Source organism: Antechinus flavipes, chromosome 2, assembly GCF_016432865.1.
Source record: "Antechinus flavipes isolate AdamAnt ecotype Samford, QLD, Australia chromosome 2, AdamAnt_v2, whole genome shotgun sequence".
Classification (NCBI taxonomy): domain Eukaryota; kingdom Metazoa; phylum Chordata; class Mammalia; order Dasyuromorphia; family Dasyuridae; genus Antechinus; species Antechinus flavipes.
The window spans coordinates 67,022,933-67,050,916 of record NC_067399.1 but is presented as its reverse complement, the minus strand read 5'-3'; the positions used below and the strand labels follow the sequence as shown (position 1 = coordinate 67,050,916).

The 27,984-nt window shown below is 35.9% G+C and overlaps 1 pseudogene; it reads right to left on the bottom strand.

The window, feature by feature from the left end:
* LOC127546423 (glyceraldehyde-3-phosphate dehydrogenase-like) overlaps positions 1 to 17,109 on the bottom strand; it is a 41,588-nt pseudogene extending 24,479 nt beyond the window's left edge.
* Positions 17,110 to 27,984: the final 10,875 nt, after the last annotated feature.

Genomic DNA, 27,984 nt, shown 5'->3' with positions numbered 1-27,984 from the left:
AAAAGCTATTAGAAATTGCTGTAAATTTCTTAGCTGAAAATACCTGGATTTTTTTTTTACTAATGCCATATAATAACTATAATTTTAAATGATGGAAAGTAGCTTTATACTCACCAAATTTCAGCCTAGACATGAAAACTAGATATGGGCCAGAATCCAAAAACCAACTACTTGCTGTTGAAGACAAATTACTCCTAGGTAGACATTTATTCAACCCACCAATTACATGCAAAATATGTGGGTCAGAACTTTCTGCCTGAATTAAGAGTGTGAACATTACAAGCTGAGTTTAGGAGTAATACAACCATTTTAAAAGGCCCATCCATCAGTCTATCAGTACCATTTTTGTTAACATGAACTGATAAACATACAACACACACAAACAGAGAGAGGAGAGAGAGAGAGACAGACAGAGAGGGGGAGAGAGAGAGAGAGAGAAAGAGAGAAAGAGAGAGAGAGATGGAGGGAAAGGGGGGAGGGGGCGGCGGAGCCAAGATGGTGGAGAAGGCACACGTGACTTTCTTAGCTCCTTTTTTACCCTCACTAATAATATTAAATTCAGCCTCAAAAATAGTGCTTGACTGCTACAACTCTTAAAGATTAAAAGTACAACAACTCAACAGCTGCAGATAATCTAGAATCTCACCAGAAAAGGTTTGTCCTCAGGGGCCAGGGAGAAGATCAATGCAGGCAGGGAGAGAGCTAGAGGAAGACCAAGTGGAACCTCAAACCAGAAGTGAGAACACAGATCACAGCACAAGCTTGTAACCCCAAACTGTATGGGGCTTTTCCTTGGGGCAGTTGTGAACCTGCATGGCAGGGGGGTACAGCACCGGGCAGCCTCTACTCTGTACAGTGTGGTGCTCGGCCTGAGGCAATAGAACTTTCTCTGGGTGATTTGTTTCTGGGCAGAGACTTTTGGTCTGAGCCAGGCTATTCTCTGGTCAGCTACTAATACCCATAGCCCCATAAGGGGCTACACTTCCTTTTACATGATACACTGTTTTACAATGATACACTGCCCCACACAGCAGGGTTTTCCACTGGGCAGAGTTCCGTAGTTGGGCTGTGCTGAATCACCTCTGGTTGGGGGAGGGGGAAACATTCACTCAGAGCATTCCCATAGCTTTGTTGCCTGAAGCCAGTTTACATTTCTCCCTGCTCTGCAAAGGAAGCTGGTAACCCCCTTGCCCTGAAGGCATACCCTAAAGGCTTTAAAAATGAATAAAAAAATGAAAAGGACAATCAATAGCTTCTATACAGAAAAAGAACAGGTTTGCAACCCGGAAGAGACTAATAGCAAATAGTTACCAGACGATACCCCAAAGGGGAAAGTTACCTGTCACCTTTTACATAACACTCTCATAGACAAGACCATTAAAAGTCTCAAAAGAGAGTTAGAAGAAAAATGGGGAAAGGAAAGAGAAGCTTTGAAATATGAATTGGAAAAGGAAAAAATTACCAGGGAAACAGAATTTGTGAATTGGAAAAAGTAAAAAAAAACTCTGGAAAGTAAGATTTGTGAACAAGAAAGTAAGATTTGTGGATTGGAAAAGACAAAAAACTCAGAAGACAGTAGGATCTGTTAATTGGAAAAAGAAAATAATTCACTAAAAAAAAAATGGTGAAATGGGAAAAAATTCCACAGAGCAAAACAATTCATTTAAAAACTCAATTGGACATATACAAAAAGAAGTAAAAAAAAGCTAATAAAAAAAATTCATTAAAAATCAGAACTGAACAAATAAAAACTAACGATTCATTGAGACAGCAAGAATCAGTCAAGCAAAACCAAAAACATGATAAATTGGAAAAAAACATGAAATTTCTAATTGGAAAAATGACAGACCTGGAAAATAGATCTAGGAGAGATAACCTGAGGATTATTGAACTTCCTGAATATTACGATGAAAAAAAGAGCTAGATATTATTTTACAAGAAATTATCAAAGAAATCTGTCCAGGGGTAATAGAATCAGAAGGTAAAATATGCATTGAAAGAATTCATCGAACACCTTCTGAAAAAGACCCTAAAGTAAAAACTCCAAGGAATATTGTGACCAAATTTCAGAAATATCAGATTAAAGAAAAAATATCACAAGCAGCCAGAAAAAAAAAAAAAAAAAAAACAATTTAAATAGCGAGGTGCCCCAATAAGGATCACCCAACTGGCTCCCTCCACATTAAAGGATCAAAGGGCCTGGAATCTGATATTCTGAAAGGCAAAAGGACTTGGAATGCACCCAAGAATAAACTACTTATTTTCTTCCAGGGAAGAAGATGGACATTTAATGAAACAAATGAATTCCATTTGTTTCTAAAGAAAAAACCAGAATTAAACAAAAATTTTGATCTCCAACCATAGGACGTAAGAGATGCAGAAAAGGTAAAAGGAAATCTTGAGAACTGTATTTCTGTTGTGGATATACAAAAAGACTATATGTATAATTTGATTTTACTGATATAACATAAAAAAGGGAAGTAGAAATGGAAATGGGATAATGTCAGAAAAGGGGGAAAGGGGAGATAAAAAGAGGGAAAATACATCCCATGAAGAGGCAAAGGAAATTTATCATATCCGAGGGAATTCAGAGAGGGGGAGGAATATTGTGTGAATCTAACTTTCATCAGAGTTGGCTCAAAGAGAAAATAATTGACATACTTGTTTTACAGAAACTCCTCTCTCGCCTCATTAAAAAGGGGGAGAGGAAAAGGAAAAATAAAAAGAGTAATAAGGGAAGGGTACAAGAAAGGGAAAGAGATTCAAAGAGGGGGAAGAGGGGAATACTAAACAGGGTGAGCATCATAATACAAGGGGGGCACATAAGTTTAAAACTGGGAAAGAGGGTTGGGGGGCAAGTGAAAGAAAAACATAATCTGGGGATAACAAGATGGCAAGAAATACAGAATTAGTCATTTTAACCATAAATGTGAATGGAATGAACTCTCCCATAAAGTGGAGGTGGATAGCAGACTGGATCAAAAGTCAGAACCCTACAAAATGCTGTTTACAATAAACACATTTAAAGCAGGGAGATACAGAGTAAAGATAAAATGCTAGAGAAGAATCTATTATGCTTCAGGTGAAGTCAAAAAGCAGGGGTAGTCATCCTTATCTCAGATCAAGCAAAACCAAAAAATGATCTAATTAAAAAAGAAAATGAAAGAAACTATATCTTGCTAAAGGGTAACATAGACAACGAAGCAATATCAATACTAAATATATATGCACCAAGTGGTATAGCATCTAACTTCCTAAAGAAGAAATTTAGAGAGTTGCAAGAAGAAATAGACAGCAAAACTGTAATAGTGGGAGATCTCAATCTTGCACTCTCAAAATTAGACAAATCAAACTATAAAACAAATAAGAAAGAAATTAAAGAGGTAAATAGAATATTTGAAAAATTAGGTATGATAGATCTTTGGAGAAAACTGAATGGAGATAGAAAGGAATATACTTTTTTCTCAGCATTTTATGGAACCTATTCAAAAATTGACCATATATTAGGACATAAAGACCTCAAAATTAAATGCAAAAAGGCAGAAATAGTAAATGCTTTCTTTTCAGGTCATGATGCAATAAAAACTACATTAAACAAAAGTTAGGGGTGAATAGACCAAAAAGTAATTGGAAACTAAACAATCTCATCTTAAAGAATGATTGGGTGAAACAACAAATTATAGACACAATTAATAGTTTCACTCAAAATAATGACAACGATGAGACATCATACCAAAATTTGTGAGATGCAGCCAAAGCAGCAATAAGAGAAAATTTTGTATCATAAGAGGCTTACTTGATTAAAATAGAGAGAAAGATGATCAATGAATTGGACTTGCAACTAAAAAAGCCAGAAAAAGACCAAATTAAAACCCCACAATCAAATACTAAATTTGAAATTCTAAAATTAAAAGGAGAAATTAATAATATTGAAAGTAAAAAAAAAAACTATTGAACTAATAAATAAGAGTAAGTATTGGTTCTATGAAAAAAACAATAAAATAGATATGCCTTTGGTAAATCTGATTAGAAAAAAGAGGGAGGAAAATCAAATTAGTATTTTTAAAAATGAAAAGGGAGAACTTCCCACCACTCAAGAGGAAATTAGAGCAACAGTAAGGAGTTACTTTGCCCAACTTTATGCCAATAAATTTGATAACCTAAGTGAAATGGATGGCTATCTCCAAAAATATAGGCTTCCCAGATTAACAGAGGAGGAAGTAAATTGCTTGAATAGTCCCATTTCAGAAAAAGAAATAGAACAAGCTATTAATCAACTCCCTAAGAAAAAATCCTCAGGACCAGATGGATTTATATATAAATTCTACCAAACATTTAAAGAACAATTGGCCCCAATGCTATATAAATTATTTGATAAAATATGGAATGAAGGAGTCCTACCAAATTCCTTTTATGACACAGACATGATACTGATACCTAAACCAGGTAGGTTAAAAACAGAGAAAGAAAATTATAGACAAATCTCCCTAATGAATATTGATGCCAAAATCTTAAATAATATATTAGCTAAAAGATTACAGAAAATCATCACTCAATTTATAGAGAATTAACTCTGATTTATTAGAAATCAAGCCATTCTCCAATTCATAAATAGTCAAAGGATATGAACAGCCAATTCTCAGACAAAGAAATTGAAACTATTTCTAGCCATATGAAAAGATGCTCCAACTCATTATTAAACAGAGAAGAACAAATTAAGATAACTCTGAGATACCACTACATATCTGTCAGATTGCCTAGAATGACTGGGAAAGATAATGCGAAATGTTGGAGGGGATGTGGGAAAACTGGGACACTGATACATTGTTGGTGGAATTGTGAATACATCCAGCCATTCCGGAGAGCAATTTGGAACTATGCTCAAAAAGCTATGCATACCTTTAATACAGCAGTGTTACTATGGGGCTTATATCGCAAAGAGATCATAAAGAAGAGAAAGGCACCTGTATGTGCAAGAATGTTTGTGGCAGCCCTCTTTGTAGTGGCCCAAAACTGGAAACTGAGTGGATGCCCATAACTTGGAGAATGGCTGAATAAATTGTGGTATTTGAATATTATGGAATAGTATTGTTCAGTAAGAAATGACCAACAGGATGATTTCAGAAAGGCCTGGAGAGACTTACACGAACTGATGCTGAGGGAAATGAGCAGGGCCAGGAAATCATTATACAACAATACTATATGATTATCAATTCTCATGGACCTGGCCATCAGCAATGGGATGAACCAAATCAGTTTCAATGGAGCAGTAATGAACTGAACCAGCTACATCCAGTAAAAGAACTCTGGGACATGACTAAGAACCATTACATTGAATTCCCAATTCCTATATTGTTGCCTGCCTGCATTTTGGATTTCCTTCACAGGCTAATTGTACAATATTTCAGAGTCTGATTCTTTTTGTACCATAATATAACAGTTTGGTAACATATAATTTTTGTATATCTAATTTATACTTTAATATATTTAACATCTACTGGTCACCCTGCCATCTAGTGGAGGGAGTGGGGTGAAGGAGGGGAGAAATTGGAACAAAAAGTTTGGCAATTGTCTATGCTGTAAAATTACCCATACACATAGCTTGTAAATAAAAAGCTATTTTTAAAAAATTGTGTTAAATGTAATTGAAAAAATAAAATAAAGTGCTGTAAAAAAAAAAAGAAAGAGAAAGGGAGGAAAGAAGAGAGGGAGAGAAGGAGAGATAGAGGGAGAGAGAGAGAGAGAGAGAGAGAGAGAGAGATTTTGAGAGTGAGTTTTCAGCTTTCTTTTTCTTTCCAGTAAATGGGACTTCAGAGATAATTAAGTCCAACTTGCCCCCACATAGCAAGTTATTCTGCAGGATCCACAATTGGCATTCATCTAACCTTTGCTAGCACATCTCCAAAATGGATAAGGTTATAATATTACAAAGTAATCATTTTCACTTATAAAGAGACTAAAAATAATAACTATTTTTCCTTTATTTCTTCTTTAATTCTAAAATTGTCCCCCTATAACTCTCTCCTGTTTATCCTAAATCCATAATATGCAGTCAAATGAAATCAGTCTCATTCAGAAACTCATGCCTTAAGATTTAGAGACCCATAAAAGGGTCTATGAATCGACTTTAGGAGCCCCAAGAAAGTCACATTATCACTATTCTAGGGAATGTCCTTTAGGTTTCACCAGATTTAAAGGGGTCCAATGATATCAATGATTTAAAAAAAATAATGAGAGAGGGGAAGAAAAAACCTTTTAAGTTCTCTTTCCTATTTCTTCTCCTGCTTTCCCAACTATAGTCTTGGCCTCCAGAAGCAATCAGTAGGAAAAATCATTGATTGTTTTACTTATATCATTTTTTTTTTAATGAGAAGCAATATGGGAAGGAGAGTGAATGTAAGAATTTCAGTACTTTAAAGCCTCATGATCTTACAGGGTAGTTCTCAACTGGCTCAGGATTCTATAGTAATTCTAAAACCATTATTCAATCATTAACCACAGTTAATTCACATGCCCAAGCACATCCTGAAGTGATTATTTTTATATCCCTGTCTCTTTAGTCCTTCTTTAAAAGTAGCTAGGGGGGACTTTAAGCTGATTATGATGTACTAGGCCTATGTAATTTACCTAGAATGTTTTGGGCCTGTTCACTGGTTATTTTCAAAGGCAAGTCATTGTTGAATGAAATGAATATAGATAATGTGATCTTTCTGATTCACTAAATGAAAACTATCCCCTACTATTTGGTTCAAACATTGATATTTTTGGCTTACTGATAGATTTTCCTGGGATACACTTTAGTAAAGACTTGGTGTCTGTCTATTAATTTTAGTAAGCTTTTGGGATTACATGAAATGATTTCTGAATGAAACATGGTACCTTTTTATTATCTTTCATAGTGGATTAGAGGGTAATATGTTCAAAAAGACAAAAGTCATTCTATTTTTTTTTCTAGTGAGTAATTTTAAAGTAATTCTTTATCAATCAAAAGACTCAAATGATAGCATGGCAGACAATTGTAGTGTAATTCCTGGCTCTTCCACTAAGAGGGTACATGAACCGTATGCCCTCTATGATTCTGTTTCATTTGTACGATGGGGAAGAGGAAGATTCTCTCTTCTGGGACTTACAAGAGATTAATAATGAAAAGACACTATTCTGTACATACAATCATTAGATTGAGAGTTAAAGGCTATTTTAGAGAGTTCTTTTATTCCAATCCCCTCCCATCCCCAATCCCCTCATTTTGTATATAAGGAAAGTGAAATAACTGTTTTGAACTGTTTCTCTCCAAAAAGGAAAAATAAGAACACATGATATAACAAGCTGGAAAGAAATGTGTGTGTATATATTCTTCCATGTACATATACACACTTAGATGTATACATTTTTTTATCTCCTTCCCTCTTTTCCTCCCTTTATCTCTCTTTCTCTCTCTCTTTCTCTCTCTCTCTCTCTCTCTCTATCTCTCTCTCTCTCTCTTTCTCTCTCTGTATCTTTCTCTCTCTCTCTGCTCTCCCAGACACCCCATACATACATGAGACAGAAATAGAGACAGAGAATCACAGAGAGAGACAGAAATAAAGAATTTGGGAGGAAGGAATAAAATGTTATAAGTGCTATATTAACTCTAAAGCACAGTGTGCCTATGTTTTTACTCATTAAAATCTCATATTATACAAAAGAGAGAAATTTTAAGAACAAATTCAATTTGACTTAACAATGACTGAAATAAAGAACAGTTGTACAAATACTCCAGGGTATAAAGGAATTAAATGAAACTATGTACCAGATTCCCTAAACGAGTATTACTCTAATACCTCTCTCAACTAAAGTAAATATTGAATTAATATTTTTGTGGAATTTTGAAATATCTTTGCCCTGGATTAGCCCTCAAACATTACAAAGTATTTCACTGTTCTGCATCAATCAGGTAGCTAGGTAGCACAGTGAATAGAGCACTTGTTCTGGAGTGATAAAGACCCGATTAAAATACTGACTCATACACTTACTAGGTGTATGGTTCTGGGCAAGTCACTTAACTGTCTTTTACCCGAGTTCCCTCAGTTGTACAATGGAGATAATAGGAGAACCTACTTTGCAGGATTATTGTAAGAATCAAATAAAATAACATTTTAAAGCATTTAGCCGATTGCCTAACAAATCATAAATGCTATATAAATGTTTATTCCTTTCCTCCTTCCTTAACTTGGCCAGTTTCGTATTCTAATTACATGTTTCACAATAGGATAATAAGGTAAATGTTTGCTTATTCTGCTACATGGAAAGTTAGCACTTACATTTGGTGACTTCAGTTACCAATTGTGGTAGTGGAGAGTATTGTAAAGAATACGTGCGTATGTGTGTATATGAATATGCATACATCTGGGTGTATATATAATTGGAGATAAAAGAGTAGAATTTAAGTTAAATAAATAAGGTTATTTACTAATTGTGATTAATAACAGATTCCTTTTCCAGAAAAAAAATATAGCTGGAAAAGAGATCAAAAAGATAAAATATAACAATAATTGTTCTACCTGAAAGCTATGACAAAAAAAAAAAAAAGAATCTTGACAGAATAATACAAGAAATAACCAAAGAAAACTTTCCTTTAGTGATAGAACAAGAGAAGAAGAAATAGGAAAAAAATGCATTAACCATTGCTTAAAAGAAATGCTTGTGCTGGGGAACCAAGATGGTGGAAAAGACACAAGTGGCATTCTAACCTCTTCTCATGCCCTCACTACTAATTACTGAATTCAGCCTCAAAAATAGTGCTTGACTGGTAAAATTCATGAAGATTGGAAGTACAACAATTTACCAGCTGAAGGTAATCTGGAGGATCACCAGAAAAGGTTTGTCCTGAGCAGCTAGAGCAGGACAGCCAAGCAGGGGATAGAACCAGATGCTAGTATAAAGAGGGAACTGGGGTGAGAGTAATCTCCGTGTCTAGAAAATTTACAGGAAGTACTGTACCACAGGTTGGCTGCACTGCTTTGGTTGCAAAATAGTAGACCAACAGAAAAATTAAAGCCAAAAGTAAAGTGTACTCTAAAAAATGACAAAATCTAACAGGATCTAGCTATACCCACACAACACCAGACCACAGCACAGCTGTACAGCTGCATACTGTAGCATGGGGCTTTTGCTTGGGGCAGACATAAGTTTGCAGAGCAGGGGGGGCTAACTCCAAGGAAGGCTCTAATCTGCATAGCAGGGGGACTCAGCTTGGGGCAATAGAACTTGCAGTTAAACTATGCTCCCCAGGGCAAAGACACTTGTAGTCCAGTTTGGGGATCTTCCCAGGGTAACTGCTAATCTCTATGGCAGGATTCTGCCTGGGTCAGTGACTTTCTCTTCTTAGCCTCTAGCTCCAGGACAGGCGCTAATCTGCACTACTGGGCACCTCCCCAGCTCGACTGTGAGACCCAGGGCAGAGACACTTCCTGTATGGAGCTTTTCCCAGGGCACTTCTGCAGCTTGGCCACTCTTACATCCCATTTGCAGGATAGCTCCTGGCCATATATCTATTCCTGTTCTGTATAGGAAGCTGGTAACCTCCTTGCCCTGAGGGCAGACCATAAGGGCTTTAAAAAAAATGAGTAAAAAAGCCAAATGGACCATTGATAGCTTCTATACATACAGAGAGCAGGTTTTCAATTCCAAGGATACTAATAGCAGACAGTCTCCAGAAAAAAACCCAAAGGGAGATATAAACTAGGCCCTATTACATAAAGCTCTCTTAGAAGAAATTTTAAAAAAAAAATCTTAAAAGAGAGCTTGAAGAAAAATGGGGAAAGGAAAGAGAAGCTATGTAAGAGAATAACAACTTCCTGAAGTGTGAACAGGAAAAGGTAAAGAACTCCCAGTAAAGTAGGATTTATGAAATGGAAATGATAAAGAACTCCCAAAAAAGTAGGATTTGTGAATTGGAAAAAGAAAATAGCTCATTAAGTAAAATAGTGAAATGGAACACAATTCCATAGACAAAACAACTCATTTAAAAACTCAATAGAACCTATACAAAAAGAAGAAAAAAAAAGCTAATGAAGAAAATAACTCATTAAAAATCAGAACTGAACAATTAGAAATGAATGATTCATTGAGATGTCAAGAATCAGTCAAGCAAAAAAAAAAAAAGAAAAAGAAAAAAGAAAAGTTAGAAAAAATGTTAAATATCTACTTGGAAAAATGACAGGCCTGGAAAATAGATCTAGGAGAGATAATCTGAGGATAATTGGACTTCCTAACTATTATGATGGAAAAAAGAGCCTAGATACTATTTTACAGGAAATCATCAAAGAGAACTGCCCTGATGTAATAGAATCAGAAGATAAAATAGGTATTGAAAGAATTCATTGAATACTTTCTGAAAAAGACCCTAAAATAAAAACTCCAAGGAATATTATGGCTACATTTCAGAGATATCAGACTAAGGAAAAAAATATTACAAGCAGCCAGAAAAAAAAAATTCAAATACCAAGGAGTCACCAAGGATCACTCAATATTATGGGCAGGACTTGAAACAAGGTGCTAACTAAGTGGAATTGAGGAGACAGTAGTTAAATATAGTTTAGCATTGATTTAATCCTACAACAAATAATGGTTTCCTAGTGATGTAATGATTGGCGTATACTCAGTGTGAAAGATGTAAGGAGGAGATGTCAGGGCCAGAAAGGACATGCTCACTAGAAGCTCTCAGAGCCTCAGCCAAGATTCAGTCAAGCAGATTCAGAAGCCAAAGAAGGCAGTTGGGCAGAACTAAGGAAGACAGAGAAATTGTGATAGGCTGTCCTGTAGAAAAACACTGAAACCAAGATACAGAAGGCCTCCAGAAAATTAGCTGAGCCCCAAGTGAAGGAAAAGAGACATTGAAGTAGGTAATAAAAGATTTGGACTTTAATCCTGGGGATTAATAATTAATTAATAAATAGTTGATTTAATATCTGAAGATAATAAGATGGCAGGAAATACAGAATTAATCATTTTAACCATAAATGCGAATGGGATGAACTCACGCATAAAGTGGAGGCGGATAGCAGACTGGATCAAAAGCCAGAACCCTACAATATGTTGTTTACAGGAAACATATTTAAAGCAGAGAGATACATACAGAGTAAAGGTAAAAGGATGGAGCAGAATCTATTATGTTTCAGGTGAAGTCAAAAAAGCAGGGGTAGCCATCCTTATCTCAGATCAAGCAAAAGCAAAAATTAATCTAATTAAAAGAGAAAATGAAGGAAACTATATCTTGCTAAAGGGTAGCACAGACAATGAAGCAATATCAATACTAAATATATATATGCACCAAGTGGTATAGCATCTAACCTCCTAAAAAAGAACTTAAGAGAGTTGCAAGAAGAGATAGACAGCAAAACTATAATAGTGAAGATCTCAAACTTGCACTTTCAGAACTAGATAAATGAAACCACAAATCAAATAAGAAAGAAATTAAATAGGTAAATAGAATATAAGAAAAATTAGATATGATATATCTTTGGAGGAAACTGAATGGGGACAGAAAGGAGTATATTTTCTTCTCAGCAGTTCATGGAACCTATAAAAAAATTGACCATGTAATAGGACATAAAGACCTCAAAATTAAATGTAGGAAGGCAGAAATATTAAAAGCTTTCTTTTCAAATAATGATTCAATAAAAGCTACATTCAACAAAAATTTAGGGGTAAATAGACCAAAAAGTAATTGCAAACTAAATAATGTCATCATAAAGAATGATTGGGTGATACAGCAAATTTTAGACACAATTAATAATTTCACTCAAGATAATGATAACGATGAAACATCATACCAAAATTTGTGGGATGCAGCCAAAGTGTAATAAGGGGAAATTTTATATCTTTAGAGGCTTACTTGAATAAAATAGAGAAAAAGAAGATCAATGAATTGATTTTGCAACTAAAAAAGCTAGAAAAAGACCAAATTAAAAACCCTCAATCAAATACTAAATTTGAAATTCTAAAATTAAAAGGAGAAATTAATAATATTGAAAGTAAAAAAAAAATACTGTATTAATAAATAAAACTAATAATTGTTTTTATGAAAAAAAAAAACAATAAAATAGATAAACCTTTAGCAAATTTGATTAGAAAAAGGAAAGGGGAAAATCAAGTTGTTAGTCTTAAAAATGAAAAAAAAAATGAAAAATGAAGAGGAAATTAGAGTAATAATCAGGAGTTACTTTGCCCAACTTTATGCCAATAAATTCAACAACTTAAATGAAATAGAAGAATACCTCCAAAAATATAGCTTGCCTAAACTAACAGAGGAAAAAGTAAATATCCTAAACAGTCCCATCTCAGAAAAAGAAATAGAACAAACTATCAATCAACTCCCTAAGAAAAAATTCCCAGGACCAGATGGATTTACATGTGAATTCTATCAAACATTTAAAGAACAATTAACTCCAATGCTAAATAAACTATTTGAAAAAATAGGAATTGAAGGAGTCCTATCAAACTCCTTTTATGACACAGACATGGTACTGATACCTAAACCAGGTAGGCTGAAAACAGAGAAAGAAAATTATAGACCAATCTGCCTAATGAAAATCTTAAATAAGATACTATCAAAAAGACTACAGAAAATCACCCCCAAGACAATACACCAGGACCAAGTAGGATTTATACCAGGAATGCAGAGCTGGTTCAATATTAGGAAAACTATCAGTATAATTGGCCATATTAATAACCAAATTAACAAAAATAATATGATCATCTCAATAGATGCAAAAACAGCATTTGCTAAAATCCAACACCCATTCCTATGAAAAACATTGGAGAGTATAGGGAAAAATGGGCTTTTCCTTAAAATAATCAGTAGCATCTATTTAAAATTATCAGTAAGCATCTTATATAATGGGGACAACCTGGAACCATTCCCAATAAGATCAATACTGAAACAAGGTTGCCCATTATCACCATTACTATTTAATATTGTATTAGAAATGCTATCTTCAGGAATAAGAGTTGAGAAGGAGATTAAAGAAATTAGCTTAGGTAATGAGTAAAACAAATTTTTACTCTTTGCTTATGCTATGATGATATACTTAGAGAACTTCAGACATTCTACTAAAAAGCTATTCGAAATAATCCATACCTTTAGCAAAATTGCAGGATAAAAAATAAACACACATAAGTCAGCATTCTTTTATATCACTAACAAAATCCAACAGTAAGAGTTACAAAGAGAAATTCCATTTAAAGTAATTACTGCTAGTATACAATATTTGGGAATCTATCTGCCAAAGGAAAATCAGGAACTATATGACCAAAACTACATAACACTTTCCATACAAATAAAGTCAAATCTAACCAACTGCAAAAATATTAAATGGTCTTGGATAGGATGAGCTAATATAATAAAGATCATAATACTACTTAATCTATTTATTTAGCACTATACTAATCAGACTCTGTAGAGGACTGAAACTATTGGGTTGATGCACTGTGGTCGGGACTGCTGAGCCCTTGAGGCTAACTACTGATTGGATAATACTCTATGGGCATATGCTTGGAAAATGATCCTTTCCACTATCCATACTGGCTCAATGATTGGTGTATAGAGGATTGTAGGAGGGACTAGGGGGTGGAGCAAGACGAATGAGGGACACACCCTTGGTGGTAGACTAGGGAGAAGGTGGTCATTGAGATTCTGCTTCCATGCTGTTCAATCCTGCATCTAAGACCAATAATAAAGACTGAGGACTTTTGCTTATCCCAATCCTGGCTCATTCTGGGGTTTCCTGGGTGCTAGCTTGGTCATCACAAGACTCTTCAAAAATCATTTTAAAAACCTAGAAAAAATAACAACAAAATTCATATGGAAACACAAAAATTCAAGAATTTCAAGGGAACTAATGGGAAAAAAAATCAAATGAAGGTGTCCTAGTTTTACCAGATTTAAAATTATATTATAAAATAGCAGTTACCTACCATTTGATATTGGCTAAGAAATAGACTAGGTGATCAGTGGAATAGGTTACGTTCAAAAGACAAAATAGCAAATAATTTTAATAATCTAGTGTTTGATGAACCCAAAGATCCCATCTTTAAGGATATGAATTCACTGTTTGACAAAAACTGCTGGGAAAATTAGAAATTAGTATGTTAGAAATTAGTCATTGACCCACACTTAACAGTGTACATGAAGATAACGTCAAAATGGGTTTATGACCATAAAGGCATAAAGAATAAGATTATAAATAAATTAGAAGAACATAGGATAGTTTATCTCTCAGACCTGTTGGATGAGGAACAAATGTATGACCAAAGAAGAACTAGAGATCATTTCTGATCACAAAATAGGAAATGTTGATTATAGCAAATTGAAAAAATTTTGTACAAAACTAATGCAACAAGAGTCAGGAATTCAGGTTAAGGGGAAAATCTTCAATCTTTATTATCAGTAGAGGTGAGGGGGGATTGTGATAGCAATATGGGCAAGAAGGATTGCCATTGCAATGTGGGCAGCTGCGACAGGAAGCCAGCTAGCAGAGGGAGATTGGAGCTGAAGGGCCATCGTGATAGCAATATGAGCAACTGTGACAAGAAGCCAGCCACCAATCTCTCTTTCCGTTTCCCTTTCCACTCCCTTGCCTCCACCCACCAAAAACGTCATTTCCTATACAACATATCAGGACTTGCACAAAGAGTGGGTGGGGGCCATTCTTTCTCCAAGCATATATATTAATAGAGTATGGTCCAATTACTATTTAGGCTCAAGTGCTTGGGACCTCAGTGCATCAACTCAAGCCTCAGGCCATTACAAGATTAGAAGGGCATCAATAAATTGGGAAAACATTTTTACAGTTAAAGATTCTGATAAAGGCCTCATTTCCAAAATATATAGAGAATTGACTCTAATTTTTAAGAAATCGAGCCATTCTCCAATTGATAAATGGTCAAAGGACATGAACAGACAATTCACAGACAAAGAAATTGAAACTATATTTAGCCATATGGAAAGATACTCATAGTCATTTAATCAGAGAAATGCAAATTAAGACAACTATGAGATAACACTACACATCTGTCAGATTGGCTAGAATGACAGGGAAAGATAATGAGGAATGTTGGAGGGGATGTGGGAAAACTGGGATACTGATATATTGTTGGTGGAATTGTGAATATAGCCAGCCATTCTGAGAAGTGATTTGGAATATGCTCATAAAATTATCAAACTGAGCATACCCTTTGATCCAGCCATGTTACTACTGGACTTATATCCGAAAGTCATTTTAAAGAAGGGAAAGGGAACTGTATGTGCAAAAATTTTTGTGGTAGCCCTCTTTGTAGTGGCCAGAAACTGGAAATTGAGTGAATGACCATCAATTGGAGAGTGGCTGAATAAATTGTGCTATATGAATATTATGGAATATTACTGTTTTGTAAGAAATGACCACAACGACGATTTCAGAAAGGCCTGGAGAGACTTACACAAACTGATGCTGAGTGAAATGAGCAGGACCAGGAGATCATTATATACTTCAACAACAATACTATATGATGATCAATTCTGATGGACCTGGCCATCTTCAGCAATAAGATGAACCAAATCAGTTCCATTGGAGCAGTCAGTAATGAACCAAACCAGCTACACTTAGCGATAGAACTCAGGGAAATGAGTGTGAACCACTACATAGAATCCCCAATCTCTCTATTTTTGTCCACTTGCATTTTTTATTTCCTTCCCTATTGTGAAATAGTTGTACACTATTTCAAAATCTGATTTTTTTTTTATGCAGCAAAATAACTATATGGACATTTATACATATATTGTATTTACCATATACCTGCCATCTGGGGGAGAGGGTGAGGGGAAGGAGGGGAAAAATTGGAACAAAATGTTTTGCAACTGTCAATGCTGAAAAATTACCAATGCATATATCTTGTAAAAAAAAAAGTTATAATAATAAAATAAATGCTACTAGAATAATATTTTTCAAATTATTTTAAAACCAGCAGATCAAATAGAAAGTTTTATAACCAAACAAGCAGAAAAATCACTGCTACCTTTAAAGAGGAAAATAAATATAATACAGAAAGTAAAAATTATTCTCTTTATATAAATATATAATGTTACCACATTGTCTATAACCTATATAAAATGAACAAACTCCAAAGTGAGAAATTAACTAACAATGAACCAGAAATTAAACAATTCCAAAATCAGATGGAATTTCCCCTTCCCAAATTTTTCTTCACCATTTTGTGAAAATCAAACTTTAAAGGGCCAGAACTTTGAAGAAGTATACTTGAAACAAGGATACTTACTACAAGGTATTAACTCAGTGGAATTGATGAGATGATGTTTCTTTAGTATACATATACTTAGTATTTAGCATGGTGATGTAATAGTTCTCTAGTTCATACATACATAGTGTGCTGTAATGATGTAATCACACCAAGATATTTAAGGGCTGAGAAGGACTGGAAAAGAGGCATTCTATCTTTGACAATCCTCCTGGTGGCAATCCTGCCTCCTGTACTTCTCCACTAAGATCCAGACGGGGTCAGACTGTAATAGACACAGATTGTGAAGGAGACAGACTATGAGAATAAAGACTTTAGACTCTATTCCTGACTATTTTAGTGGTGACTATCCTGCTGAGACCAAGGTCTATCTGGAGGAACTCCAGAAAGCTAGCCCAAACATTGCCTCTAACCACTGTACTTCTCTTGGAATCTGCAATGGCAAAATTATTTATTTATTTGTCTTTTGGGGTATTAGATTTTGAAGACAAGGGCTCCTTTGTGTGTGTTCCAACATCCAAAACAGGGCCTTTCACATACCCAAAAAAGGACCAAATTGTCCTTTTAATTTCTTATTTGAGAGAGAGAGAGACAGAGAGACAGAGATAGAGACAGAGAGTTTCCTAGCTGACAGGGTCAGGGAAGAGGAAGCTATAGGAAGTATAAAGATAAATTAAAAGGTTGGGAACAGCCATTGTAACAAATGCAACAGTGAGTTGATAAGAGAGCTATAGTAGAATGTTATATAATACTGTACTACAGTATAAAAGTAGACTAGCCACAGTAAGAGCCCTGTTGAAATCATGAAACATATTTGTAATGAACTCACGACATAGTTGAATAATTTCTTCACTTTTTTTTTTTTTTAACACCACATGCTTAGCACTAGCATTAGCTTGAGAGCAAAGGCAGTAATTGATGGGAATGATTCAAGGCTGAGGCTTCACAGACACAATCTGCAAAAAGGATAAGGATGCTAAAAATTCAAAAGTGGAGAGGAGTGAACAACTGTTGGGGGAAATAAAAAAAAAAAAAGAATGGCTAGTGCAAGGGAGATGTCCAGATTGATAAATGAAAATCAAAGGATTGGAGGTCATGATTCAGATAAAGCATAGGACTTTTGTAAGGGAGAGTAGAGGAAAAGGTAATTAGTTAATAGATTATAGTTGGAAAAATTATTTTGGAATTCTTGAATGTCGATGTAGTATAATCAAGGGTAAGATTGAGATCAAGTTTGACCTACTTTATGTGTGCTTGAGGTGGGATGACAAAGTAGTTCATGGTAAGTAGGTTGAGGAAGTGAGCAGTTTCTGTTTGAAGAAGGGTTACTATACATTGACAATGCCAATATGAAAGCAAGAATTGAAGAGGAGAGAAAAGTTGTGGGCTACATACCAAATTTATTGAAGAAGGAAGGGGATTTATGTGAAGGTATGTAGACAATAAATAGCATTTAAAAAATTGAATTGTAGATATGAATAATATGAATATTGAAGAAGAGGTTACAAAAAGGTGGAGGTAAGGAGAAAATCTGGAATTGGCAATAAGAAACAAGAAGTATTCCAACTCTCCCATTTATAGCAAAGTGAAGCAATAAAGTGAAAATGTCACTTATATCACATAAGTACCACATAAAGTTTGTGTTATCAAAAAAAGCAAGATTACCACAATATCAAGCAGATTAAATTTTGGATTAGGATGGTTAAAGATGTAAATAATCAATAAAGTCATGGGGTTGGAGAATAAGTTATAGGCAATGACCTAATAAAGTTTCAAAATCTTTGGGATATGTAGAGTCTTACCAGGTGTGAGAATATTCAAGTTGTATAGAAGGAAGCACAACTATTCTCAAAAGCTGTTGGAGATAAGAGTGAAAAAAAGTTCAATATGAAATGAATAACATATAATCAGAAGTACAGATGAGAACCCTCATTTCACTACTCCTCTTTTCTTAAATGTCTAAAAATTAGGTTGGAAATGATTCAGCAGGAGATTGACATTGAATCTGTGTAGCAAGGGGGGGAAAAGTTATATTCTCCAACAGTGTTCCTATTCCTCTTCCATTAAGGGACAGGTGAAGCAGAAGATGGAAGGTTTGAGATCAAAGGAAAGGTTGCATATCTTTTCAATAGTTAATATCCATATCTGTATGGATTTTAGTCTGGCACCAGGAGCTGGAAGTTGTGAATTCTAATTTTGGAGTAGTTTAAAGATGTCCATCTTGGACTGTTGTGTTTTCTAAAGCTATGTAAGGTAAGGGGATGCTTACCTCCTTTATTTTTTCACCTGAGGATGACAGAGATCAGGAAATAATAGAGAATAGCAAATTCTCCTTATGGAAGAAGTCACTTTGTGAGAAATGTAAATCCTGGCATTATCCTTTCCCACCCATCCCTCAGTAGATAGGCTATGCAGCAGAAGCTAAAAGATCCAAAGCATACTTAGAGTAAGGTTTTAAATATTTCTGAAGAAAATATTTTCATTTATTGAATTTGTATCTGTAATTCATATCAAAAGGCTTGGAATGTAGTAAGTATATAATAACTGTATCTTGATTGATTAATTGATAGTGCAGGTTCCCGAAATGAATACTCAATTCAATGACTTAAAATAAAAAAAGAATGCAAAATTACAAGAATAACCTCCAAACATAAAATACTTGAGCAAATTCAACAGCAAACTGAACTAATAACATATACATATTCATTTGTCTCTCTTTTTATTTGAATAAAATATTGCTGAAGACAAGAATAGGGAGAGATCATTCTATTTTACATCACTATCATACAATTTATTTAATAGAGGCAGAGATTTTTCACAGATTACCATACTATTCCCTATCTCACTTATACTTTACATACATTTTTGGTAAATATGCAAATAACCAATATTATGGTGGGTGTTCTGTCTAACAGTAATAACAAGATTTTTCTCTCCAAATTTAATCAAAGCTAAAGGAGAAACAGAGAAAGAGAAATAGAGACAGAGTCAGAGACACAGATAGAGAGAAAGAGAGAGAAAGAAAGAGAAAGAGAGAGAGAGAGAGAGAGAGAGAGAGAGAGAGAGAGGGAGGGAGGGAGAGAGAGAGATTTGCTTGAATATCAAGTTACCCAAGCCACAGACAATAAGCAATACTTACAGCTCAATACATACAAACAATCTGATTTTCTGAATTTCTCTCTAAATTGAAGAGCAGATTCCTGTAGTCTTCGATGTGGAATTCTTTTCTAAATTACTGGGTAATTTTCTCTACTTGGATTGAGCTATATAATCAGACATGGTCAAAACATTGTACTAGAAAGTATAATAGAAAATTAATTCAAGAAAATCATAACTCTATGAACCAGAAACTACAGAGCAAGTTCAGAAATAAAAAAAAAAATAGGAAATTTATGAGTTGGTTTTGTGATGCTTTGAGGAGAGTATATGTGTATGAACTTGCTTATGTGTCCACCCATATATGCTATGTGCATATTAAGAGATTTCTTTCTTCCTTGTCTCTCAGTCCTTTCATTTAGTAGTGAATTCATTTATGCTTGTGGAGCATTGTGTCTAGCAGCCTCTGTGACCCTGAATAAGTCCTTCAATAGAATTGCAATGCACTTATCATATGACATTTTATTTTAGTGCTCCCTAACTTTGTGTTATATCTATCTCCAGATCTGTAAGCTCCAGAGTTACAGAGGCTGTCTTTCAGTGAAACTTTGTTCACTTCTTTTTTTTATTTTTTTTTTTATTAAAGCTTTTTATTTAGAAGATATATGCATGGATAATTTTTAAGCTTTGACAATTGTAAAACCTTTTGCTCCAACTTTTCCCCTCCTTCCCCCCACCCCTTCTCCCAGATGGCAGGCTGACCAATATATGTTAAATATGTTAGAGTATAAGTTAAACACAATATATATATACATGTCCATACAGTTATTTTGCTGTACAAAAAGAATAGGATTTTGAAATAGTGTACAATTAGCCTGTGAAGGAAATAAAAAATGCAGGCAGACAAAAATAGAGGAATTAGGAATTCTATGTAGTGGTTCATAGCCATCTCCCAGAGTTCTTTCACTGGGTGTAGCTGGTTCAATTCATTACTGCTCTATTTAAGTTGATTTGGTTCATCTCATTGTTGAAGAGGGCCACATCCATCAGAATTGATCATCACATAGTATTATTGGTGAAGTATATAATGATCTCCTGGTCCTCCTCATTTCACTCAGTATCAGTTCATGTAAGTCTCTCCAGGCCTTTCTGAAATCATCCTTCTGGTCATTTCTTATAGAACAATAATATTCCATAATATTCATATACCACAACTTATTCAGCCATTCTCCAATTAATGGGCATCCACTCAGTTTCCAATTTTTGATCACTACAAAGAGGGTTGCCACGAACATTCTTGCACATAAAGGTCCCTTTCCCTTCTTTAAAATGTCTTTAGGATATAAGCCAAGTAGTAAAACTGCTGGATCAAAGGGTATGCCCATTTTGATAACTTTTTGAGCATAGTTCCAAATCATTCTCCAGAATGGCTGGATGTATTCACAATTCCACCAACAATGTATCAGTGTCCCTGTTTTCCCACATCCCCTCCAACATTCCACATTATCTTTCCCTGTCATTGTAGCCAATCTGACAGGTGTGTAGTGGTATCTCAGAGTTCTCTCAATTTGCATTTCTCTGATTAATAATGAGTTGGAGCATCTTTTCATATGGCTAGAAATAGTTTCAATTTCATCTGAGAATTGTCTGTTCATATCCTTTGAACATTTATCAATTGGAGAATGTCTTGATTTCTTTTAAATTAGAGTCAATTCTCTATATATTTTGGAAATGAGGCCTTTATCAGAACCTTTGACTGTAAAAATGATTTCCCAGTTTGTTGCTTCCCTTCTAATCTTGTCTGAATTAGTTTTGTTTGTACAAAAACTTTTCAATTTGATATAATCAAAATTTTCTCTTTTGTGATCAATAATGATCTCTACTTCTTCTTTAGTTATAAATTCCTTCCTCTTCCACAAGTTTGAGAGGTAAACTATCCTATATTCTTTGAATTTCTTTACAATCACTTTGTTTACTTCTAATAAATAATTACAGTGTTATTTACACTATAATATTTAATAAAGTTTTCCTCAAGGAATGAGTTTGTCGCCTCAGTTCCAAATCCTCTTGGCATGGGACTCTCTCCTTATTGGTGGAGATAAAGGCTCTAACTTGTCTGGGTACTGGAGTGGTAGGCACTCTCTGGGTGCACCATTGGCTGCCATCATGTGTGGTGATCTTCTTCCCAAATGCAGTCAGGTGATAAAAGTTTAGATCTTTTATTATCTCCAATATAGCCCGGTTAGCTTAGAGGCCTATCTCTTTGCTTGGTTCCAAGAGCTCTCTCCGAATGTCGCCAAATCAAAAGGTCTGGTCCTTCAGTCTCTGCCTCTGCTTTCTTCAGCCTCCAGCCAGCTCCACTCTTCATGTCATTCCATTGAAATCTCGACTTGTAGCTTCTTCACTCTGAAGAACTTCTTTGACTGGGCCATTGAAGCTCTATTTATGCTCCTTCAAGAGAGGGATTGTGGGTTTTCTCCCATAGTGCTCTCTGGCCCAAAGAGCTTCAAGGGAGGTGTGAACTCATTGAACTCCAATGAGTAAAGGTGTGAACACAGGCCTTGTATTAATTAGTTCTAGTTAGTACCTTGTTTCAGGTTCTGCCCAAAACATCTTCTTGTAAGATTAGATCAACTCTAATTAGTTAGCAGTTAGTAAGGATTCCAACATCTCCCCCTTTCTTTTGTTAGATGAAAACACCAAAGGAAATAGGAAATCTAATCAGATTAGTGGGTTTCTGAAGGGGTACACATAAATTCATCAATATGATATGCATGGTATACATAAATCCATCAATATGGGAGGCATTATACATAATTTACATAAGCACATAGCAATATAACACAGGCTAGAAGTAAAGTAACAACATGAATCAACCTGAAGATTTACACATGTCCATAAGTCCTAGAAATAGTCCATAAGCAATCCATTGTCCATTAGTTCATGTGCCAGGAATCCAATAGTTCCTGTAAGCTCTGAAGTACTGCAAAAAGTCTCATCAACAATTTTTCATCTTAAGGAATCCAATGATTCTTGCTAGTTTTTCAAGAACTGAAATAGTCTCATCTTGTCTTAGGAAATCCAATGATTCCTGGGATTTTAAAAAGTTCTTTTTAACAGTCTCATTGTCAGCCATCTGACTCTCCATCTGTGGAAATATAAGCAGATCCTCTTCCCCAAGTGGTTAACCTAATTCCCTTCTATTTACCAAATTTGGGATTTCTCCTCATCATCTGGTAATTAATTGGAGTTGTTTGCATTGGATATTGTCTTGTTGTCTTAAAAGACCTGTATTCTTCCCAACTGTAATCCTGATTGCTTCTCTGTTGATTGATGACATCAGAGTCCTGAATTTCTAAAGTCTCTCTGGGTGTAACCTCAGCTGCTATTATGCCCCACCTGTCCTTTGATTGATACTTTGGAGCTGGATCCTGCCTCTCATTTCTCTGGGTCATCCTACATTCAGAGGCCCAGTGAAAGCCTCGGTTACATTTTGGACATGGGATTTTGGGTTTTCTCTCACCCTGTCTTCTCACTCTATCTCCACATCTACAATGAGCTCTCAAATGTCCAACTTTTCCACATTGAAAACATCAATGAGTTTCTCTAGAATTCCTTTGCCAAGAAGGACCTTGTCTTTCCATGTTCATCATAGTTTGGGCATAATAAGCATTTATGTCCACTGTGGCACAGCGTCTTATGATCTCTTCTAAAGGAGCATTTTTGTCTAGCCCCCATATAATTCTCTTGCAAATCTCATTGGCATTTTCCTTAGCCAGATGTCTGGTCATTATTTCTGTTGCTGCATTATTTCCAATGGTTCTTATTACAGCTGTTTATAAACGCCCCACAAAATCTGCAAAAGGTTCATTGGGACCTTGCTCTATTTTTGTGAAAGCATTATTTCCATCTTTGTGTCCAGGGACAGAATTCCAAGCTTTTATTGCAGCCTTACAAATTTGCTCATACACTGTTATGGGATAATAAATTTGTTCTGAACTCTCTGCATACTGACCTTCACCAGCTAGTTGGTCAAAAGCAACTTGTAAAGTAGCTCCTGCTTGCCTATTGCATTGGGCTTGAATCCTAAATAATTCATGAAACTCTGAAAGCCACAATAAATTTTGTCCCGGTTCAAGACATGTTTTAGCGATGGATTTCCAGTCATTCGGGGTTAAGATTTCATAAGACAAATTATCCAGTAACATCTTCACATAAGATGATGTAGCCCCATAAAGAGTGCAACCCTTTTTCAAATCTTTAATTTTTCCCAAATTAAAAGGAGTGTATTTTCTCTCTTTTTGACCTGAGGAGTTGAGCTCTTCAATCACAGGATATGCATTTATAAAATCAGATATATCTTCTCCTTCATTTTTTGCTTTAATTAATGCTTTTTCTAATCTTGTCAAATTCTGCTTTACAGGAGAAGCTGACTGTGTTTCTGTCTCTCTCCCTCCCCCTTATTCCACCCATGAAGGCTTAATTGCGGGGGGAGGGTCATGAGATGTGGAATCAACTAATTCCTCCTGCTGTGAAGTATCATACTCAGAATTGTAATTAACTCCATTCTCATCTGATCCGTCCTCCTTTTCACCTAGTAAAGTTGGCACTTCTTCCTCCTGTACTTTCCTTTTCATCATTCTATAACTTAAATAACTTCTTATAGCCAATTGTATTACATTATATGTATTAATTATTGAGTTAGGCCCATTTTTATCATAGAATTGACAAAGATCCTCTCCAACCAATTTCCATTCATTTAGATCTAATTCCTTATCAAGAGAGAAACAAGGACATATGTCCTTTATGGTTTGTAAAAATTCAGTGATTTGCTGTAAACTTATAATTAAACCTTGGCTTTCCATAATTTTGACAATGCTCTCTAAACATTTTCCTTGAACAGAAACAGGCTGTTTTCTAAATATCTGTCCCATCTTAGCTGAAATTCTACTTTAACTCTTCTAGCAAAATTTCTTTGTTGCACTCACCCTAATTTCTGGGTTGAAGAGTCTTTTCCACTGGATCAGGATCGGAGCTTTTCCACTGAAATCCACTGAGGGGTCTGTTTGTCCCACATTCAGGGTGCCAAAATGTGGTGATCTTCTTCCCAAATGCAGTCAGGTGATAAAAGTTCAGGTTTTTTATTATCTCCAATATAGCCCGGTTAGCTTAGAGGCCTATCTCTCTGCTTGGTTCCAAGAGCTCTCTCCGAATGTCGCCAAATCCAAAGGTCTGGTCCTTCAGTCTCTGCCTCTGCTTTCTTCAGCCTCCAGCCAGCTCCACTCTTCATGTCATTCCATTGAAATCTTGACTTGTAGCTTATTCACTCTGAAGAACTTCTTTGACTGGGCCATTGAAGCTCTATTTATGCTCCTTCAAGAGAGGGATTGTGGGTTTTCTCCCATAGTGCTCTCTGGCCCAAAGAGCTTCAAGGGAGGTGTGAACTCATTGAACTCCAATGAGTAAAGGTGTGAACACAAGCCTTGTATTAATTAGTTCTACTTAGTACCTTGTTTCAGGTTCTGCCCAAAACATCTTCTTGTAAGATTAGATCAACTCTAATTAGTTAGCAGTTAGTAAGGATTCCAACAATCATGACCAAAAATTATATTAGGACTTCACAAGGATGCTCCTTTAGAGGAGCTCATAAAATGCTGTGCCACAGTGGGCACAAATGCCTTTTATAGCCAGGCTATGATGCAGACTTTCCAAGATCCCAACATGGGGAGACAGGGTCCCTTTTGGCAAGGGACTTCCAGGGATACTCATCAATGCTTTCAGTGTGGTAAAGTAGAGCATCTGAAAGTTCAATGTTGGTATAGAGACAGAATGAGAAAACAGAGTGGGAGAATAAGACCCAATACCCCATGTCCAAAATTCAACAGAGGCTTCCATTGGGCCTCAGAATGTAGACAGATTCAGGGAAACGGGATGAGGGGCCCAGCCCCAGCCCCAAGGCCCACGGCAAAAAACACTTGGGGCATGATGGCAGCCAATGGTGCACCCAGAGAGTGCCTACCAGTCCAGTACCCAGACATGACTAATCAGCCAGAAAGCCATATGATGGGAGAAAGGGATTACACAATCAATCAGTCAGGAAGCAACCTGATGGGAGAAAAGAATTATATTTGGGGAGAATAGAGTTGTATGCAGCTGGGACAACTGAGATACCCCCTGGAAAGGTGAAATCTTTTCCTCTCTAGCCTATGGATCCCTTGCCTCCAGGCACAGCAGGCTTGACCATTTCACCTCCTTTTTATACATACAAAACAGTGTCCATCCGCACACTGATGTGGGAAACTGGGGAATATGTAGATAACATCCCAGTCACTAATACAGGTAGACAATGCGTGGCTTATCACCCGGGAGAAGTAGTAGCATCAGGTTTACTCATACAGAATCTTAATAAGCAACCTGGTGATAGTCACCCAGATTCGGACTCCAGACCACAAAATCCAGGAATATACTGGACAGCAGCTGTAACAGCTGACTGACCTATGCTCATGATCTATATAAATGGCCTACCATTGGAAAGATTGGTAGACCCAGGTGCAGATCATACAGTCATTAGAAGTGCCAATTGGCCTAGTCACTGACCACAGATTAAAGGAGATACTTACATGTCTGGCATAGGAAGATCAATAGCAGCTGAAGTTAGTGCTGCCCCTATGAGATGGACTTTTGAAGGCAAAACAGGAGTTTTTACTCCTTTTATATTTGAAAAAATCCCCATTAATCTGTGGGGAAGAAGCGTTTTATAGAAATTAGGGTTAAAAATGGGTACTTCATTTTTTTTTTAAGCAGGGTTGCTGTTGAAGGCCTGCCAATGCTTTCACCTGTTCCTATCCAATGGAAAACTGATACACCAGTATGAATAGAACAGTGGCCCTTAGGTAGCAATAAAATTCAGGCCTTATTAGATACAGTACAGGAGCAGCTTGACCAAAGGGCACTTACAACCTTCTCAGAGTCCTTGGAATTCCCCACTGTTCATTAAAAAAAAAATCTGGAAAATAGAGGATGTTGACTGATTTCAGAAAGGTGAATGAACAGATGGAAACTATGGGAACTCTTCAGCCTGGACTTCCATCTCCTACTCAGTTGCCTAGAGAATGGCTTCTTTGGATCATAGATATTAAGAATTGTTTCAATTCTATCCCTCTGGATAAGGAGGATATGAAAATATTTGCTTTTTCAGTGCCCAGCGTTAACTTGGCTGAGACTTATAAAAGATATGAATAGACAGTTTTGCCACAGGGAATGAAAAAAAGCCCCATTATGTGTCAAATGTATGTTGCTGCTGCTCTTGCTCCAGTAAGAAAAGCATTTCCAAAAGTTATGCTATTACATTATATGGAAGATATGTTGGGATGTGCACCTCAGGAACAAATGTTAAAAGCATGTCTACAAAAGGCCATAGAAACACTAAGGAATTACAAATGGTACATAGACCCAGAAAAAATTCAAAGACATGCTCCTTTTCAATATTTAGGATATGAAGTATACCCTAAGGTGCTTACAGTACAAAAACTGTCCTTAAGAACAGAGAAGCTAAACACCTTAAATGCTTTTCAGAAATTGATTGAAGGTATCCAATGGATGCAACCTGTGTTATGCTTGACTACCTATCACTTACGACCATTATATGGCATTTGAAGGGGAGACAATGCTTTAAATTCACCACGCCAGCTTACAAAAGAAGCTCAAGAGGCTTTGAGAAAAGTTGAACTGGCTTCATCCAATGTGGCTGAAAGAGTCACTCAAAACCCCTTGGAAATATCACGTTTTGCCACACAAGAGGCACTCACAGCAGTCCTTCATCAAGAAGACAGTGTGATAGAGTGGGTAAACCTCCTGTCACAACCAGAACAAAGCCTTACACCTTAACCAGTGCTTGTGGCTAGAATTTTATTAAAGGCCATTAAGTGAGCAGTACAATTTTCTGGGACAAGACCTGATAAGATATACACTTTTTACACCAATACACAAATTAATGTGTGCTGTGAGACCATCCCAGAGTGGCAAATTTTATTAGCCATGGCTCCAAATTTTACACATGGGTCTCCATTGACGATAACCAGACTATTACATAATTCGCGATGGATTCTTGAAGAAAAAGTTTCAAAAGTTCCTCTTAAAGGACCAGCTCTCTTTACAGATGCATCCAAACATAATATGTGTGCTGTATACTCTCATGACTTAATTGTAAAGAGAGTAGTGAGAACTCCTTTTCAGTACATTCAGCCGAATGAATTGTATGCACTCATTCTAGCTCTTACTTATTATCCAGGAGACATAAATACAATATCTGATTCAGCCTATTCAGTAGGTGTGGTACAAAGAATTGCCACAGCCCAAATAAAATTTGCAGCCTCTAATATATATCATCTCTTTAAGAAACTTCAACAGCAAGTGAGAAAGCATCCAGGTAAGATTTATATTTTGCATATCCCCTCTCATAGTGGACTTCCAGGTCCCATTTTGGATGATAATTCAAAGGCAGATAGCCTTCTAACTATGTTGTTCAATACTCCTTTATTCTAAGAAGCCCAGGCATCTCATTCTAAATATCATCAGGCTAATCGAGCTTTACATTTAAAATTTGGAATAATA